Raw genomic sequence first — 19433 nt, 5'->3', positions numbered from 1 at the left:
CCAATCCTTTGCCGCATAGTTTGCAAGCCAGAGGTCTTAATTAAAAGAGAAAAATGACAAAGCTGTCTTCAGTATAGCAGCAGCAGAAAGGCCCTGTCACCCTTAGCTTTGAGTTCAAACTTTGGAACAGCCCAAACAGTTTTGCCCAAGGCTCTCAAGTTTCATACTGGCTCATAGTGAATTAAAATGTTTGAACCCACAGAGTGGTTTAATTGAATAGAGATGGTTTCTGAATAGTGGATCTTTGTGTTTGTGTGTGTGTGTGTGTGTGTGTGTGTGTGTGTGTGTGTGCGCGCGCGTGTGCGTGCACGTGTGTGTGTGTGTGTGTGTGCGCGTGCGCGTGCGTGCGTGCGTGCGTGCGTGCGTGCGTGCGCGCGCGCGTGTGTGTGTGTGTGTGTGTGTGTGTGTGTGTGTGTGTGACCCACTTTTGTGGGTGTGTATCATAGCGACGAGTTAAGCTGAGGAGACTCCACAGGAACCATCTAGCTGTTGGGTGTGAGAAATGAGCTCATCACTGCTGGGTAGTGGTTTGAACATTTCCGAGCACTTAACATTATTTATATAGGCCTGTTTTTAGTCAGCTTGATTGAAGAATTTATTAGAAGTTTGCAATAAAAACTAAAGCTTTTAGTTTAGTTTTTACCCATTCAAATATAATAAAAACAATTCGAAATGTAACAATATTTCCTTGTATTTGGTTTTCAACGGGTTACATCAAGACATTTGTTTCACAGTAAATGATATAGGCTATTTAGTGTGGTTGCCCAACAGGGCAACACATTATAGTCCTAGGGAAACTTTATAGAGTTCTAGGGTAACCGTTTTTAGACCTCTGGGGTAACTTTTCCGCTGCCATTGGAAATGGCAGGGATAGGGAATCAATAGGGAATCAATGGAAGTGGGAATCAATGGGAGTGGCAATTAATAGGGAATGAATGGTCGAGCTTCACATGACAGTTAGCTTACTGTAGAATATAGTCAGCAACCGTCAGCAACCACACTTGCAATTTCCAATTGCATCTTTCTAGTTGTAATCTAGTTTCTAGTTTGTAAAGGCTTGTCAACTCTCCTGGATTTCCCAGGAGTCTCCTGGATTTTGAACCCCTCTCCTGGGAGTCTCCTGGATTGGCAAATCTCCTGGATTTCTCCTGGATTTTGTATCAAACTCCCAAAATTCACCAGAACACAGGAAATGAGAAATGACAGCTATTATGTTAAAAACTTTCTGGGGGAGGACCCACAGACCCCCCGCTTTAGGTGTGGGGGCAATGCATGCAAGAAAGATCATACAGATATTCACTTAAGTAATGACTTAAAGATGAGAAATCATTATTAAAGATGTCCTTTTGCTTCAGTCATCAAATCTGTACACCAACATTTGGCATTTTAAGGCTGAAATTGTACCCATGCTAGTAAAGCAAGCCTGATAAAAGTATCAAACATGCACAAAATTCACCAGAACACAGGAGATTAAATCTACTATGTTAAAAATGTTCTGGGGGAGGACCCGCTTTAGGGGTGGGGGCAATGCATGCAAGATCATATAAGTAATGACTTACAGATGAGACGTCATTATTAAAGATGTCTTACTTTGCTTCTGTCATCAGATCTGTACACCTACATTTGGCATATTAGGCTGAAATTGTACACATGCTAGTAAATTAAGCCTGATAAATGTATCAAACATGCACAAAATTCAACAGAACACAGGAAAATATATATTAATACGTTTTGGGGAGAGGACCCCCCAGACCCCGGTTCGGGAGTTCCGCGCACCCCCCAAAAATAAATCTCCTGGATTCTGACAGTCCAATGTTGACAACCCTACGTAATGTACTATCGGAGATCAATCACTATCTACAAAATACATGTATACATTTGTTAGATTTATATTTAGAAAACAATGACTACAACCTCTGGGCATGCATCCATTCTTAAAAACTTTCATTACTTTCACTTTTTGAGAATAGCTGTCATATTGGACTGACATCACTTCCTTTACAAAGACTTTGTTCTTGAATGTGCGCGCCTGCAGGCACGTACGCAGTTCTGTCACCAACGTGTGTGGATGCATGATCACTGAGGAACTGAACCACAAGTTGCCTGTGAGCTGAAACGAGAGAAGTGGTGAGAGAGCAAGAGCGGTAGACCAAGATAAAGTTGGGCTGCCTGCTTGCTGTCTGTGAGTCAGAGTGGAAAAATGAGTGTGTGATCACGGATGAGACACTGTGCACGTCTACCATGGACAACGAGAAAGAGAGAAAGAGCGAGAGAGAAAGAGAGAGGGGGAGAGAGAGAGAGAGAGAGAGAGGGTGGGGGAGATGGAGAAGAGGTAAAGAGAGCAATAGAAAGCAGGCAAGACACAGAGAGTAGAAAGAAAGGCTGAAGAGATAGGGAAGTGAAGAGAGACAGAGGTAGAGTTAGGGACAAATATAGCCCTGGGTGTACTGTCTGGAGTTAAGTCACTACTCCTCACTCACACTTCTAATGTTTTAATAATGTGTCATGCTGAATGCAACAGCTTATTTCCCACTATAGGACCTAGGAGTCTACACGCAGGTGCAGGCCATTTGTTCCATAGTGTTTAAAATTACTAGGATTTCTTACTGCTTGCCTTATCAAAAGAAAGAAAGAAAGAAAGAAAGAAAGAACACATTTTTATTAATATCGTTGTTTGACATAATACTGTATTATTCAAATATCTTTAAAATGTTACAATTGACAGGATCTTTGCTTTGCAGCTCACAATGACCACATATCAGGGGGGGCTCTTAATTGTACTGATTCAGACATCTGATAAAATAAGTTCTCATGTCTAGTTTATAACAACTTTAGTTAATTAGCACCCATACCATGGTGGCACTGGTGACACAGGCTCAGTACAAGCTAAATACATGATTGCTGTATTGGCAAGCTTGAGAGGAATGCAACAAGTCAGCCAATGGACTAGCAACACTGAACTGTAAAAGCACTTCAAAACAAGAGAGCAGGACTATGTATCCTGTGACTGTCAAGCCTCACCTCTTGGCTCCCACCCACATACACACATGAGCATGCCTCTCTGCTTCCCTCATTTGGCATGGCTTCCAGGCTTCCAGACCCCCGAGATGCTCCAGTGGATTTTTGCAAACACTCCTGCATGGCTCTAATGGCATTTGACAGTGTGTTTTCTCTATTTTGCACGCTTTCAGTGGGACGGGAGCAATGAAGACTGGCGTTTTTCTAATTGGACATAATAAGAATAAGGGCGAGGGATTTGGAGGGCCCACATCCCAAACAGTTGGGTTCCGTGTTTTAGCCTGTAACCTTCTGACCTTTCCTCCTTGCCAAAGGACTTAGTCCACGTGTTAATGCCTCAACAACACAAGATTACTGGAGCTGTGTCACGTGCTAGTTTGGGAGGAGCACCGTAATATTTTGTACTCCTTTCACCTGCCTCCTAATGTGGGAGATGGCTCTAAAGCTACTGGCTGGATTTTCATGGAATCTTCTGTGCACTTTCATAAACACCAAAGGATGGCTCCTTCTGATTTTGTTCCTATCGTGTCAACTCCAATGCCAAAAAATCCCATTGCACATATCTGAAAAGCTTAAAGTCCAAACTCATTCTTCCAAGTCAGCATTTCCGTCCATTGCAGAAGTCGCCGGGACTCGCCAGTTGATCATGTTGAATTGGAATCCAGACCGTTGACTGCCCTTGGTCTAGTTTAAGCTAATCAGTGTAAAGCTGAATTTTGAATCAGAGAAGGGGTGTGCATTGGATATAATCTGAATAATCTGTAGTCAAGTTTGCCGTTGGGCTACACTTGCTGATGCACAGCACAGACACTGCAGGTTTACCGTTTATTCATTTCCACAGCTGTTAATATTGTGCCCAGCAATTGAATCAAATGAGGCAAAGTGTGTGTGTTCCTTTTAAAGGGATAATAACTGTAGAAGAGTGCCACACAGAACTCCTGCTGTTGTCTGCCCATCATCATGTAGGTGGACTTAATGGTACATTACCATGAAATTTGATGCACACAACAATTGACCCTATTGATTTTGGTGACCTCATCGCCTTTCCTCTAGCACCACCCTTAGACCAAACTTTCCACTTCCAGGCAGGTTATCTCAAAATGTAAATAGACAGATTGCCATGAAAATTGTTGAGCACATTTATGCTTCCTGGACTCTTTGAGTGACCCCATGACCTATCACCTGGGCTCATCCTTAGGTTAAAATACCAGTAAGACTCCCTAATCGGGAGATAAGCGACCGTTGGTCGCTTATCTCCACAAATATCACAGCCTCCACCTCTCACGTCATACGGGCAGCCATAGTTACACCTGGAATGTTGAATCTCCATATATGGAGATAACCTACCCATCACACAAAGTCTGACCTCACCAGCCCATACCTGGGCATGGACGACTTATATCTCCATATACGGAGATGGCCATATATGGAGATACGATGACATCACAGAGTCCACAGCTGATGATGTGGCGTGATGTCATACAATACACAAACAAGCCCTATATAAAGGGGCAATTCTCACCAGGGAAGAGAGCATTCCCCACTAGCTGAGTATCTTAAGATGGTTGGATGTGATGATAAGCCACAAATAGGCCAAAAGTTTGTTTTACCAATTATCAAGACATACGGGCAGTTGACAGTTTGCCATTGTTACTCATTGAAGTTGAATCTCCATCTGAATCCCTTTTATGCCCATATATGGAGATCCCTGCTCTGAGTATCTGACATCACTAATCCCTTTTATGCCCATATATGGAGATCCCTGCTCTGAGTATCTGACATCACTAATCCCTTTTATGCCCATATACAGTATGGAGATCCCTAACAGAATCCATTTTATGCCCATATATGGAGATACCTGCTCTGAGTATCTGACATCACTGTGATGTCACCTGTTTATGCCTAAATATGGAGATCCCTGCTCTGAGTATCTGACATCACTGCGATCTCACCTGTGATGTCACAGTGACACATCACCTCAGTATCTGTGATGTCACAGTGACACATCACCTCAGTATCAGGCATTACACGTATACATTGAGCAGGGCAAAGGTGTGACGTGTGTGACGGACAGACGGACGGACGGACGGACGGCCGGTGGAGGTTTTCATACTAAACTGCGACCTTACGGTCGCAATCAACCTTTCACACAAGCTATAATAACTTTGGTGACCCTGTGGCTTTTCTGCTAACCTCTAACCCCTCTGACAATTTCCAGTTGGGTGTAAAATGTAGCACATACTCTACACCGCTTATAGACTTGTAGTTTTGTTTTCACACTACCCTCTCGCCTACCTACCTTCTTGCACAGGATTTAGCTTCTACGATCATTTACACCCATAGCATTATTATCAGAGCTCTCAAGTAATTTGCACTGATGCAGTACTTGTATCATTGAATATATACGGCAAACAGAGATTATGCTTTCACCCCTGAACCCATATCTTTTGTATTTACATAGACCATCATGTGACCAACCCATGGCTTCTGGTATATGGCTCACCAGGTTCAGTTGGTACTGAACCTGAGCACTTGATACAGGACTGGTGACCAGACATCCTGGATCTTCTGACGATCTTGACAGAGATGATCCTTCAACTAGACCAACTTTATATGCACGGCAGGGTGATGTGGACGGGCACGTCCCGTTTTGGCAAACGCTGATAAGGCAAACTGGGCAAATGTACTGCCCGGGTCTCCTACCGTACTGATCTCCTTCTGCCGTCCCGTTGATAACCTTTTGTTATGGTGAAATGTGAGCTCACCTTCATCCCATTCATGCGTTTATCGTGTCGTGGACAATAACTGTGACATATAACCATTGTATTGCTAAAAAATCTTTATTCATTTCACTATAACAAAAGGAGGCTACTCTGTATTCGTTGGACAGTACGGTAGGAGACCTGGGCAGTACATTTGCCCAGTTTGCCTTATCGGTGTTTGCCTTATCGGCGTTTGCCTTAGCGGGATTTCCCCGATGTGGACCCCCTTGGACTGTTGGAGGGTTCCATTATACCCCCTGCTGCCATCTCATGCACTTAATGGCAATTGAGTTGGCAGAGATGTATCGGGTCATAATCCCTGGTGTTGATCTCCTGCTCCACCAGCAGCAGCTTGGTCTGGGTACATAGCGTTATGTTGTAGTTGATCACATGGCCGACAGTGGGGGCGGCATAGCTCAGGGGTAGAGAAACCGTTGTTAGAGCACGAAGGCTTCCCGAAGGGTTCCCAGTTCGAATCCGGGCTCCCCCTGAGTTACAGTAATGTCGAAGGGTCCTTGGGCAAGACTCTGAACCCCTAATTGCTCCCGGTGAGTAGGTTGGTGCCTTGCATGGTTTCCTCCGCCACCGGTGTATGAATGTGTGCGTGAATGGGTGAATGTAATGCACAATCTCTGTAAAGCGCTTTGGATAAAAGCGCTATATAAATGCACCATTTACCATTTACAGTGTTTGAAGAGAAAAAAAAATACCTTGAGATAGTTTGAGAGGATCCCATGTCAGTCAGATCATGGCACCAGGTATTGTTGTTCTGGAAGAGGCTGGTGGGGACTCCTGGCATCACCAGTGGCAATGGCACATCGCAGGTAAAACAGCATGCCAGTATAATCTGTTAAGGCAGCGAGTGTCTGTACGCTGGCATCTGACTTGTTCTCTCAGCTTCTTGCCCAAGACGCTGGAGGGCAGCAGTGATTTCCTCAATGGACGACATCCAACTTCTGACACAAATGTAATGACAGATAGTTATTATATCTGTCATAATTATATACCGGTAGTTAGGTCTGTCATATACTTAAGTCCAAAACTTTCCCCATGGCAAATAATAACAGTAATGAATACAGATGTTCCCCAAGACATGCTGGGAAATATCTCCTCAGCCACTAACTATACAGGTATGGGTCAAGTAGTATTCAAGCTATACCAATGGTATTCTGTCTGTAATGTATTCACCCCTTTGGGTATGTATGTGCTGTATATCTAGGCGTCTCATGAGATTCCATGGAAACCCCCATGCCATGTATGTGGTGTGTTACTGATTACATGCATTGAATTTACTCTGGTGGTGGGTATTGTGTAAAAAGCCTTTATTTGCATATATACACTTATATACTGAGTTACTGTGTCTGTCGACTGGTAATAGCTCCAATCTCACACCTTTAGATACCCCACAGAATGGAGAAACTATTATGCCATTAACCATGACCTAGCATGGTTAAATGCAAGATAAATTGGCGTCTCTACCAGACAATGGCGTTGGGGGCATGGGAAAGTATACCAGTAAACATTTACTTTAAAACTCTAATGTTCCATAATGCCCTGTCTTTGTCTCTGACCATTTAATTACAGTGGGATTAAACACATGTAGCTCTCCATCTCCCTGCACCCACGCCATGGGCATCTTAATCAGGGAGGACTTAGGGCCCCTGGCACCGGGGATAAAGCCTTCAGGGGCCCTGTGGCGAAATGAAAGGAGTGTGTCAGCAATTTAGTGGAGCCACGGCCCTCTCTGGCCTCTCGCCTGACAGCCTGGCCAACTGGTTCTGTCCAACGGTACGTGCTCTGGTGGGCAGCTGGGCAGAGGGACAGCACCAGCTTCAATGAAGCAAGACCTTGGTGGACGAGGATTGGAACACAGACCTGTACAGTATTATGCTCTGAGTGTGTGCGGGCAAATGGATGAGGAGGAGAAAGGCAGGGGGGCAGAGAGGGTGGGCACGGCTGCTGCAGTGTTCCTGTCAAGCCTCAAGAGCTGAATTCGAAAGCCCTGTAGCCAACTTTGGTTTGCTTTGGACTCATTGACCACTGCTGAAGAAAGAGGTACACTACACACAGTGCCAGGAGCTTAAGAAATGCTGGAAGCACATTAGTCTGTGCGCTCCTTCATGCATTATGACAGGCTTTACGTTGGCATGGGCCATGTTATACAGTACTGTAGTTATTCACAACCAAATGAACATCAAGAGAACCAACAAGGGCAAAAATGACAAAGAAAAGACAACATTACTGACACATTTATTTTGTTTTAATTGTTAGAATATAAGAAAGAGATGCTTCTTCCTTCAAATACCAAATTACAAAATTATTTGTCTTTGTGATTGTGAAATTAAACAATACATTTTGGTGTTCTGTGAACTTTTCCCCTTCTCTCTATAAAAAAAAAGACATCTCGTACATTTCCAGGCTGGGTTCTGAGGTTGCTTAGCTGCTATAGGAATCCCCTGAGACAATGAGGATTTGAATGTGTCACTAGAGAAAGCTACGTACTCTTGGCAATCGGTCTCTTCCCAAGGTTACTGGGCTCTGTGTGCTGACAGATCTGGCAAATGTGTTACGCAAGCTGTACAATTACATCTAAGGTTGCTTCTTCCAATTCAGCTGACAATACACACAGAAGTACGCATAAATATACTGTAAATAGACACAGACATCCGTTTCTGTCAGAGAATTTCCCTCAATGTCCCTCACCATTAGCATGAATACTATTGTGTATTGTGGGAACCAGCATATAAGAATGTATTTATTACTTTGCATGCTGCCAAGACTTAACAAGGTGCAAACCTTTCATTCAGCTCAAACATGCGTTGTCTTATAAATGTCCTGTCTTTCTTCATTAATTATTTAGAACAATTTGTAGAACAAAAACTGTTGTTGTTTTTCTCCTCCCTTTTTTACATAATTTGTCATTGGTGGCAATGGTGCAGAGCTTGCCTTGGACAGACAGCTTACACAGTAAAGTCAAAGGAATTGTAGGACCTCACATATATATTGCGCAGGAGCATTGCATATGCAGCTGCTGAATCCTTTTCTTTTTAAAGATGTTTTTTTGGTGGTTTTCTGCATTTATTTCAATTGTACAGAGTAGAGTGACAGGAAACAGTCGGGCTCAAGGAATGGAACCTATAGTCCGGCTGCCCCGGAGGTGGGGTATGAAATGCCTAAAATGTTGTATGTATACATACAGTCATGAATCCACCTGCTGAACGCCTGTCAGCATTGAGCAATTCCTTTGATAGGGGGTAAAAGTTTGGGGCCCATCGCGTACACACTATACTATAAACAATACCCCCCAAAAAAATCTGCTTTAAGTAGCATGTGAGGGGTCAAACTAGGGTTTTTTCATGATTCTGAATCCTTTGCAAGCATTTGTTTAGCATGAAAAACAATCCTTGTGCTAAAAACAGCCCCACAAAACTATGGTTTAGAGATGAATCATCACTTTTCAAAATTTTGTGGAGTGGTTTGCTGCCATTTGCTGATTTCATTCCCATTGAAATGCATTGGCAGAATCGGCCCTCACAGGTAGAATAAAAGTGTGATGTGACCGTACCCAAATAGTTTTTTTTTACCCCCAAACAGCATATACAGTAGTAGCAATTCTTACACACGTCAAATAAAAACAACCCAGTAAACTACAGAATAAAATCTGTTAAAATAATCGTAGAGAAGTAGGCTATCTACATGAACTCTAGCATCCCTATTCTGGGCATGTCATAATTCTTCTTGTGAAACAGGTTTTGTATAATGTAATGTGATTGACACATGAGGAGTGGCCAAATGAACATGAGCAAGCACAAAAATAGAACCAAGGTCAACATTCACCAAGGATATAGACAACCAAGTAGAGTAGCATGGCATATCTAGTTGTCTTTAAAACACTTGCCATGCAGAGTTTTATACTGTAACAAGTATGTCTACACAATTGTAGACATACTGTTTCTCAATTTAATTCAACAGTGGCCTTAAAGAGATTGAGAAACACAGAGATAAAGCACACACTGGCAAACTTAATATACACAATAAACGTTAAACATCGTATCTGGGTCATTTCTTGATCAATTGTAACTTTCACATCCTGTTAAAAAAAATATATTTCTTTGTCCCATATCTGTCTTAAAGAAGATGTTGTGACAGACTTTTCATTCTATTCCGCTTATCTTTTGATTCATGCCAACAAAAACGGCAAAGATAGATCAGGAGCTGGGTTCAGATTTGAATGAGGTTTTATAAGGAATCAGCTGCAGGGGGGGCTCTGACCACAAATAGGCTCTGATGCTGCCTGACATAGCCGTAGTAGTCTGGCTGCTAAAAGGCCTTTTTTGGCTTAATGACATTTGGTATATTGTTTTTTTTATTGGCCTAAAATGTTGTCTGTATATATACATTCAGGAAACCACCTGCTGACCGCCAGTCAAAGAATGAACATGAGCATTTTATGCCTTGTTTCAGATCAGGTCAGTGGAGAGAGGAAACCAAGGGCTCAGAGCACGCAGAGACATGCGAGACATGACAGGGGTCGGACTTGAACCAGGGTCTCGTGCTCCTGTGCTCCCATGCCCCGTATATGTACTAACTGACTGAGCCACCAAGCACCACATTTGTAGAATGTCATAGTTCAAGTGTTAAAAGCCTTTTTTTCCTTTCCTTTACTAAACATATACTGTATATACTGTATGGACTATCCCTTCACACACCATCACACATTCAAAAAATGAAATAAAACACTTTGCATTTCAGTTATGGACATTGATAGTTTTAGCCTATTCTTTTATATGATATCAAATTATGTATAATTATGTATTTGGCATGTCATAATCCTGTCAAATTCTGAAATATTCTTGCATGGGGTCAAAAACTAAAAAGATTAATGAAGGATACAGAATTAATGCAAATAGAAAGATAGATACCGTAATAGCATATGTAGGCCTACTGGTTATTATACCAGTAACTGCAAATATGACCGACCGTCGGGTACTTTTATAAAAAATGTCTAATAATTATAATGTTTTCTGATCACATTAATTCAGATATTCCTGTGAGGTTACCTTTGCAGCAATATGATTTGACCATATGTTCCCCATCTAATTTGGAGACCAAATAATAGTCTAAGCAAAGCACGCAGCCTAGTTTGACACTCCGATGGATATGCTACACTGGGACGCCTCAGAAGCACATTCATCTATCATACTGTACACCTGACCTACACCTGGAACCACTTTGAAACTACCTCATAAGGGTAGACACATTGACCAATGTCTTGTACATAATTTGTTAAAGAATCTGTCACAAGAGATGAGTTGCAAACAGTTCCTGCATATCAGTTGCCACAGTTCAGTTCATTTAAAAGAAAAACACAGCATTCCCCAGTGAATACATTTTACTAGGAAATGCACATGTGCATTGTTTGTGTATTTGTGTGCACCAAAGTCTGCTGAGCTCTTATTACATGAGGACAAAGAAAGCTTTTGTGTTTGTACAAGGTCACGGAAGTTTTGAATAGTTGTAATCTGTCTACACTGTCTGATGTTATAGTTATGGTTCATAGTACTGCATCAGGAAGAGAGGGACAAGTTACCTAACACTTGCTGATATGATTGCTTTAGAAAGAGAAGATACTTTTATGAAAGAAAAAAAAAAAAAAACACTATAGTTGCTTTTCATTTTAAATGTCATGTGTAGATCCTCTACAGATGTTGAAAAATATTTATTTTGTGATAATTATTAGTTTTTTAAGAAAACTAATAAGGAGGTCAAAAGGCCTTAGCATTTAGAAGGCATTTTTAGAATCAGTCTCAGGTCTAAACGGGTTAAAAAATATTTTGATAATTTAAATGATCCACACACACACACAGCTGTGTGCACTAGCACTTGACAAAGGTTGCAAAGGCTTGGCATTTGCTTGTGACAAAAAAAGAAAAGAAAGAGAAGAAACCTTGCCAAAGAACGGGATTATAGCTCTTATGTCATAAACCATTGCTCTGGCACAAATGATCAAAATGAAATAGTTGCTCAAAGGTGGTGTGTGCTGAAATTCAACCCAATCCCTTCTTAATATGCTGTATGATATTGTTAGAAATAATTATCCCAATTATGGATGCATGTACAATACTGCATTCTCAAGTATTTACAGCTGTGATTATAATTAAATAAATTAGTATTGTTTTAGGAATTATTCCAAAGTTGACATTATGTTACATTTTATCACAAAAAAGTGTGCACACTCCAGCTCCATATGTAGGCTATTTCTCTTTATTTGACAACATTTTGAACACACAGCATTGTTGAGATAATTTGATAATATTTGGAATTCATTTGGACACTTAAAAAAATATTTAGTATCATTTTAAACTAAAGTTATTTTCAGTCAGTTCTAATCAAAATGGCTATTATCCCAACATTTTCCTCGCAACATAATTGCTAAAATATGGCATAAATAAATATATGGTGTTAAATGATATTTATGGGGGTGCCCTGAGCCAAAAAAGTTTGGGAACCCCTGCTCTAGCAGAACTCTGAACCTCTACCTGTGTGCTCATAGTAAATTGGGTGCTACACCAGAATGCTATGCGCAGTACTAAACATTAACCAGGCTGACTAACAAGAATTTGATTTGCATGGGGACTACCAAGGCAGAGTGAGAAGATAGCATCCCAGACAATGAGGCTCAATGGTCACTGGCACTGCCATAGACACCAGGATCGCGCTTCAAGTTCCAGCCAGTAACCTTTGGTATTGGAGCCAACACATGGTCTGGTGTTTAAGGATGGCAATGATGGTCAGCCAATTAAAGTCTGGATGGACCTAAAGAGCAGCATGGCCTCTAGGGTCCGCTAGTGTGGCTTTTAGACTTACTCTTGTTTTCTTTGATTTGTTATGACTCATGTCAGTGGCAGCTTAGAGAGTAGAAAGCCTAAGTTGTGCCTCAGTTATGTAAAACATTTTTCCCCCTACTGCTTAACTATTTACTGATTATTACCAACTGCCAGATAAACAAGGAATTAGTGTGGACAAAGTGAGTAGAAATGATCACCTTAAGTGAAATGGTATTCCCTTTTGCTCTGCATTAGCATCAACAGGGCTGGGAAAGGATTCTTGGAACAGGTCCACCATTTTAAGCATTTGAGAGGGATCCGGATTAGCACGCCAGGGCTTTAAAGGTCACAACAGAGGTCTGATTGTAAGGAACAATTGGGAAGAGTAGGTAATTAAAACAAGAGCTTTTTTGAAGATGTATTACTTTTTCGTATTTATTTTCTTTTCTTTTCAATATTTGCATTTCAAAAGCTCAGCGAGAATGTAAACCTCTGCAAAGCAAGTTCAGGGGTCACTGGGCAAAAGGTGAGCAGTAATTACTGTAACAATAGTTACACTGAACTTTACGTCAAACACCATACTTATTTTTGAAGCCTTTTAAAGAGGTGGTGCCATAGTTTTGTACTTTTTCTGTTTTGTATGTGTCTATGAAGTTAACATTACTCTAATAGACCTCTGGGTGGGGTTATAATGTGCAGATTTGTCTTCCCTGTGTATTTTTGTTTACTTCCTGAATGCTGAAAGCCTCTGAGTCAAAAGGCCCAGTCGAAAAACACAGATTTAATGACATCATATACTCATCCCCTCCCCATTTACCATTCACCCAGCTGGCTAACTTCAGCTGGGTCATCATCCACCTGACAACCAGGCATACTTAATGATCTGCTGGGTGTGGCCACATAAAAACACAAATTGAACTCTTTCTATACACTTTAAAAAAAATAATAATAATAATCTTCCTCCTAGTATAATCATAATACCTGATGATCATGTTTTAGGGGAGAAAAAATCATGGCACTGCATCTTTAATGCTGGTTTGCCTATGCCCTGGTGTATGGAATAGTTAATAAAATAATAGATCTTCCACAAGGATGAAGGATTGACAAAGTTTTATTGAAAGATCATGATCAAAACAGAACAGACTGGCGTGCTAGACCAGTCCTCTCTCCATGCCCTCACAGGAGCCAAATCCCCAGACCCATTCTCAGACAGTTTTTATAGTCCATTCTAACAGAGATGCTATTCTAAAATGGTCTTATGAAGATACTAAAGATAAGGGCAACACACAAACAGCTACAGTACATGATTCGCCGACAGAGCAAGAGCAAACGTGGGGGAGACAGTTCAGCTGTTAGATTGACAGCTGTAGTTGAGTTGAAATTAGCACACTAGCACAGCACAGTGATGACCAAAGCTTGTTTACTAGACCTTCAAATTAGTTTGAATGGAAGGCCAAACATATTTTTGGCAATCTATACATTTCTGCCACCACAGTGTTTAAATGGCAGCAGTAATGGAGGTTGAGAGGCAGCTAATAAGACTGGATTGTATGGAATCCGTAAGGAGACGGTGCATGGGGAAGGAGCGCTTGTTTTCGGTTCACCAGCGTCAGCAGGTTAGCTACTTGCCAGTGTCAGGGTTACTGAGGTTAGGTTTAGGGTTTGGGTTAGGTTTAGGCATAGAGGTTAACATTCATCCGCGTGGTCCAAGTGACCACAGCCGAGTGCTCCCGACTTCCGCTCCAGCCAATCACAAGCCACGCCTTCTAATTTATTCAACCCAGTCTCCTATGGATTCCATTATCGCGTCCTGCAAGGATTTGAAAAGCAGAGGTGATGGTGGTGTCCATCTGATATGAAACACCTGGGAAACACATAGTATTGCATTAAAGCCATGATCAGAGCTCTGCACCTACCAATACATCTGGTGACATCTAAATTCAATGTAGAGTAGCGGTGAGAACGACTACTAACTAGAAAAAGTGCTACTCGGAGCACAGGTCTCTGCCAGGTCAGGTAGGTTATTGTGTGCCAGCAATGTTGATGGAAAATGAAATTTGACCTAGTGGGAATTTGCGTGCAAAGTTTCTGTGTTCTGCTGTGTTCAATCATGATTTGATGCATTTGTTCAAAGTGGACCACTCTTGCAAGCTTTGGAAGCCAATTTTAGCCAATCAGGATAGAATATGAAAGATATGACAGATCTGTCTTGATCACATGACTATAGATAATGTGTACCAATTTGCGTGATGTTTAGACACAATGCAGGAGTAGGCTAATAAGAAAAAAAGATTGGCCTCCTCCTGGCGGCGCTATAACAGGCCGATGTGGAAAATGTGGGGCAGAGGTTCTGCTCTGATATCCAGGGAGTGTGTGTACACAGTTTCACGTTGATTCGACCAACGGTGCCGGAGATTAGCTGTTCACAGACGGACACACAAACACACACACACAGAAGGACAGACAGGGTGCAAATAGATAGATAGATAGATAGATAGATAGATAGATAGATAGATAGATAGATAGATAGATAGATAGATAGATAGATAGATAGATACCTTTATTATCCCAAGGGGGAAATTCAGTTACCCAGAAGGTAAACATTGTCTCGGACAACAAAACTACAACCACTGCTTTGAGAACTACTATAACACCATCCCAATATGAAAGGACTGCATTAAAGTATTTGCATTGTTGCTGTAATGCAATGCAGTTATTTTTTTTAAATCTCCAAATTGTTTCCACCTATAGCTTTAGCCCAAACATTGAATATAGACGTCACCAGAGGTATTCTGATTGTCTGGCGTAAAACGCTGACTGACAATCCTTGCAAATAAATGTCAGAGCTCAGGCCTTTTGTTGTAACCTGCATATAGAAATGTCTATGGATTATCCTGATCAATATCATTATTGTTACCATTGTTAATTATTTGTTCAGTACAAGACAGCCTGGAGAACTGTTGCCACACAATTGAGATCATAATAGAACGTATTGTGTAATAGCAGCGCAACCAGACAGTCTTAAACAACATTTCATTGAATGTGGCATACTGTGTGCAGATATGGGGAAGCATACCTGATAGGGTAATCTCTGCAGTCATGACAGATACTTGGATGTTTCTGCAGAATCAGCCAAAGACTTGGTGCCTGCATTCAACACAGGTCAGGACAGGTCATTGGACTTCACTTGGAGGCACGGCCCAAATGTGACTGGTCAATGTGGTCATTGGTTTCATGGTCACCGTGCACAGACTTCTTGGCAATGCTCTAAACCAGCTCCAGTTTCAGAGATGATTTGAATCTTTTGGAAATCCCATTGGCAGAGCAACATAATGGGACACGACTTCATCCAAAATGCAGTGGCCACCTGTTGCTCTTAGTCTTGCCTGAATGGTCGAACTGCATAAAGTGGGGTAGGGTTGCTCTGTGTGTAAAGGCATTTGCCTTTAATGTGGGTAAGCCATTTGATTCATTTGACATATTTGGCTCAAAAGCAAAAGTCTGACCTACAGTAGCTATATCTGGTCACAAACCATATATAACTGTGTATCAGGTAGCAGGTCCTTTGTTGTGCCGTTGTGTCAGTGAAGTAAGAGACATCAACTGCCACTTTTCCAAAATGAGCTCTCAGTACAGTATATGATTCATTATTTCATTTGGAACCATTGGGAGCGCTATTGTTATTGCAATGTCAAAGCCCTCTAACAGCAGAACTGTTAATAACTGCAACGTTGCTATCACTGACCAATTGCCAAAGTCAAGTGTGCAAAGATGAATGGCAGGTCAGTCAATGGCCTGCCAGACACTAGTAATGCACCAAGGGGACACAGATAACTCTTTGGCAGGTGACAGAGCGCAAGGTCAAATTGAAAGGTCTCTGCTCCTCTGCAAGGCTTCTGTATGCATGTTATAATCTGAAACTTGACTGGAAATCTCACATCTTTATTAGAAAAAGGAATAGAATTATAGTCAATGATTTGTGACTGTGAATACTGGTTAAAGTGTTAATAGAAGTACAAACAAATATTAGATTGTTACCAAAACAAATCATGAAAAAGTATGAAGAGTTGCCTTTTTTCCCTCAACACAAAATCTGCCTTGCGTTGTGAGCTTGTATATTGACTATTTCCACCAAATGTTCAGCCCCAGAATAGGCTATGGTTCATGTGGTTAAATGTCGCCAACAGTCTTCCTCCAAGAGGACATTCGGCTGGTCGTTCTTGACGTGAAGGCTCAGCAGGAGGAACTACCAATGACGCATGATGAAAGAAGGCCTTTGATGCATTTGTATTTTGGAGTGAGGGCCCAAGCTCCTGGGAGGGTCCCTATTCCGTCTGCATGCTCGATTCACGGAAAAGCTCCAGCGAAGATGCAAAGTGTACCCCACAGGTGGATGGCGTAAGCCTCTTCCTATTGTCGTTTTTCCGCTCATACAGTTAGTACTTTATGCTTATATCAACACCATGGAGGTGTGGCATTCCTGAAATGATCTAAGGTATGAAAATAAACATTAATAATCAGGAACAAGTATAGCGTAAGTTGCTTTCAATAGAACTATAACAATGGAAGGGAGAGGCTACAATGTGAGGCCTTTACCAAAAAAAACAGTTTACATATTATGTAACAGGTTTCTTTCATTAGGCTTATTACAAAATTCATACAGAGGCCAAACAGCTATTGCATACTATTCCTCACTGTTTCTTTTAAGCATTATAATTGAAGGCCTGACAATTGATTATTTTATTATAAACATTTTAAATGGGGCAATAATCTTCCTGGTCTTAATTACTCTGCCATGCTTGATCCCTAAAGAGAAATACACACTAATACAAATAACAGAAATACCATTTACGTAAAATTAAAGGACACATGCTCTAGTGTAGAGTTCTACTTGTGGCTGTTGTGTTTGATGTTTGAGTCCTATTAATCCCTCTTGTGTTCTCTTGTGTGCGCTATACCCAAGCATAGGTTTATTTAGTGTACTGTATGAGATGATCTTGGAATTTAAGAGTATCCTACAGCTGCACTGTTCCTGTTGTGTTTGTTAGTTGTTCTGGAAGGATGACAGTTTCAGCTATGCTGATGTCTAAAATGTAAACGTGATCTAAAGAGGCAATATGAATGAATTATTCATTGCCTGGCATATACAACACAATGTTGTGAACAATTGCGTTTCTTCCTATTAGATGACCTGTCATTATCGTTATTATCTGTCACCTTTCTGCTTGCCAATTACCAAAGATTATTTTCCACTCATATTACAGTCCCTAAGGATGGTATGGTCAAGATGTTGTTGCTACAGAGTTGCAGGATAGATGTGACATGCTACTGTTTTAACATCATCAGTTTGAACTTCCATTGTGAATTTAAAGAGAATGCTCTTCTCTTTCCACAATTAGCAGGACATGGATACTGTAGTGTAGGTGATGAACACATGACTGTGGAGGATTTAGTTATAGGAGGCCTACGTGTACGAGCACACGTACTGGCCAACTGGGCCTCATTGTGAGAGAGCGGGGGCGGGGGCCATTTTATCTAGTAAAGTGCAACAGAAAAGTGAGGTCACCTCAACAGTACAGTTGTACTCTGAGAGTGTACAAATGAAACCAAATGGACCTTCCTTTCGATTCCATTTGTCCATTCTCTGAGTTACAACATTGATAAATCAACACTGAGGAATTTGCTGTAGTCCATTACATTTACTGTAAATGCAGACTTGCATTATTTTATTATAATGGAATATTTTACTCTTTACCCAAGATCTGTGCTACCCATCTGTCTGTTTGCCTTGTACTGTATAACCTACTCTGTATTTTCTGAAGTGTTCTTATGTTATAATAATTTTAAAAAATTGCTTCATTGCAATTCTTGTAGCTAGTATGTCATACAGCAGCATGCTCTTTCGAATTGACGTTGATGTTTATCCAATCCCAGAGAATTCTTTTTAGCTGTCCGGTAGGCTTTAGAGGCCTATTAGACCAAACATCAGATAATATGAGACAAAACTTGACTGGCATCCTGAGTGTTTGATTTAGTCCACCCTTTTGTTCCAGAAAGGTGTTTGTTATTGTTTATTAGATGTTTCAAAGGACATCCATGCTAAAACTACATAAAAACACATAGTTCTATAGTGTGTCAGTCTTTTACTATGTGTGTCCACACACCCTTATTGTAAACAGTGTGAACATTCTTCCCCGTCTGCCATATTGATTATTTTCCTGCCGTTCCAACCCGGATGCTTCCCCACTACTGTAACAAAATCACCTGCTCCTAGAGTACTCAACCCCAGGCAGTACTTGAGTCAAGGTATTGAATATTGATACTCCTGGTCAAATATTTACTCAACTACATGTGAATGCTGCTCTGTCAAATTTGTACTTAAGTTAAAGTATAGCCTACTTAAAAAAAAAAAAAAAGATTTCCCCCCTCCCCAGAAATGTATTGTATACAATATTTCTCTTTGATAGGTAAGTGGTGTGAAGGTCATACCAAAAACACAAATACACCAGTAAAGTATACTCAACCTACGGATACTCAAAAAATATATACTTATTGTACTTAAACTAAGTACAGTAGAATACTCAAATAAAAGTACTTTGTTACGGTCCACCACTGGTTCCAACCAGATGCTTCCCCACTACCGTAACAAAGTCACCTAGCTCCCTTGCCCTCATCCTGTTGTAGTGGGGTCCTGGAGAGAGGGATGAAACATTCTTCATTGTTCCTGCACCCTTTTGTTGTCACATTATAAATATCCTTAAACTGCACGACACGTGACGCGAGGCATCATGCTTTATAGCTTATATAATAATGTGTAATAGGGGTA

The sequence above is a fragment of the Nannobrachium achirus genome, assembly GCF_963921795.1.
Source record: "Nannobrachium achirus genome assembly, chromosome: 6".
NCBI lineage: Eukaryota > Metazoa > Chordata > Actinopteri > Myctophiformes > Myctophidae > Nannobrachium > Nannobrachium achirus.
Note: the sequence above shows the minus strand (reverse complement) of the source record.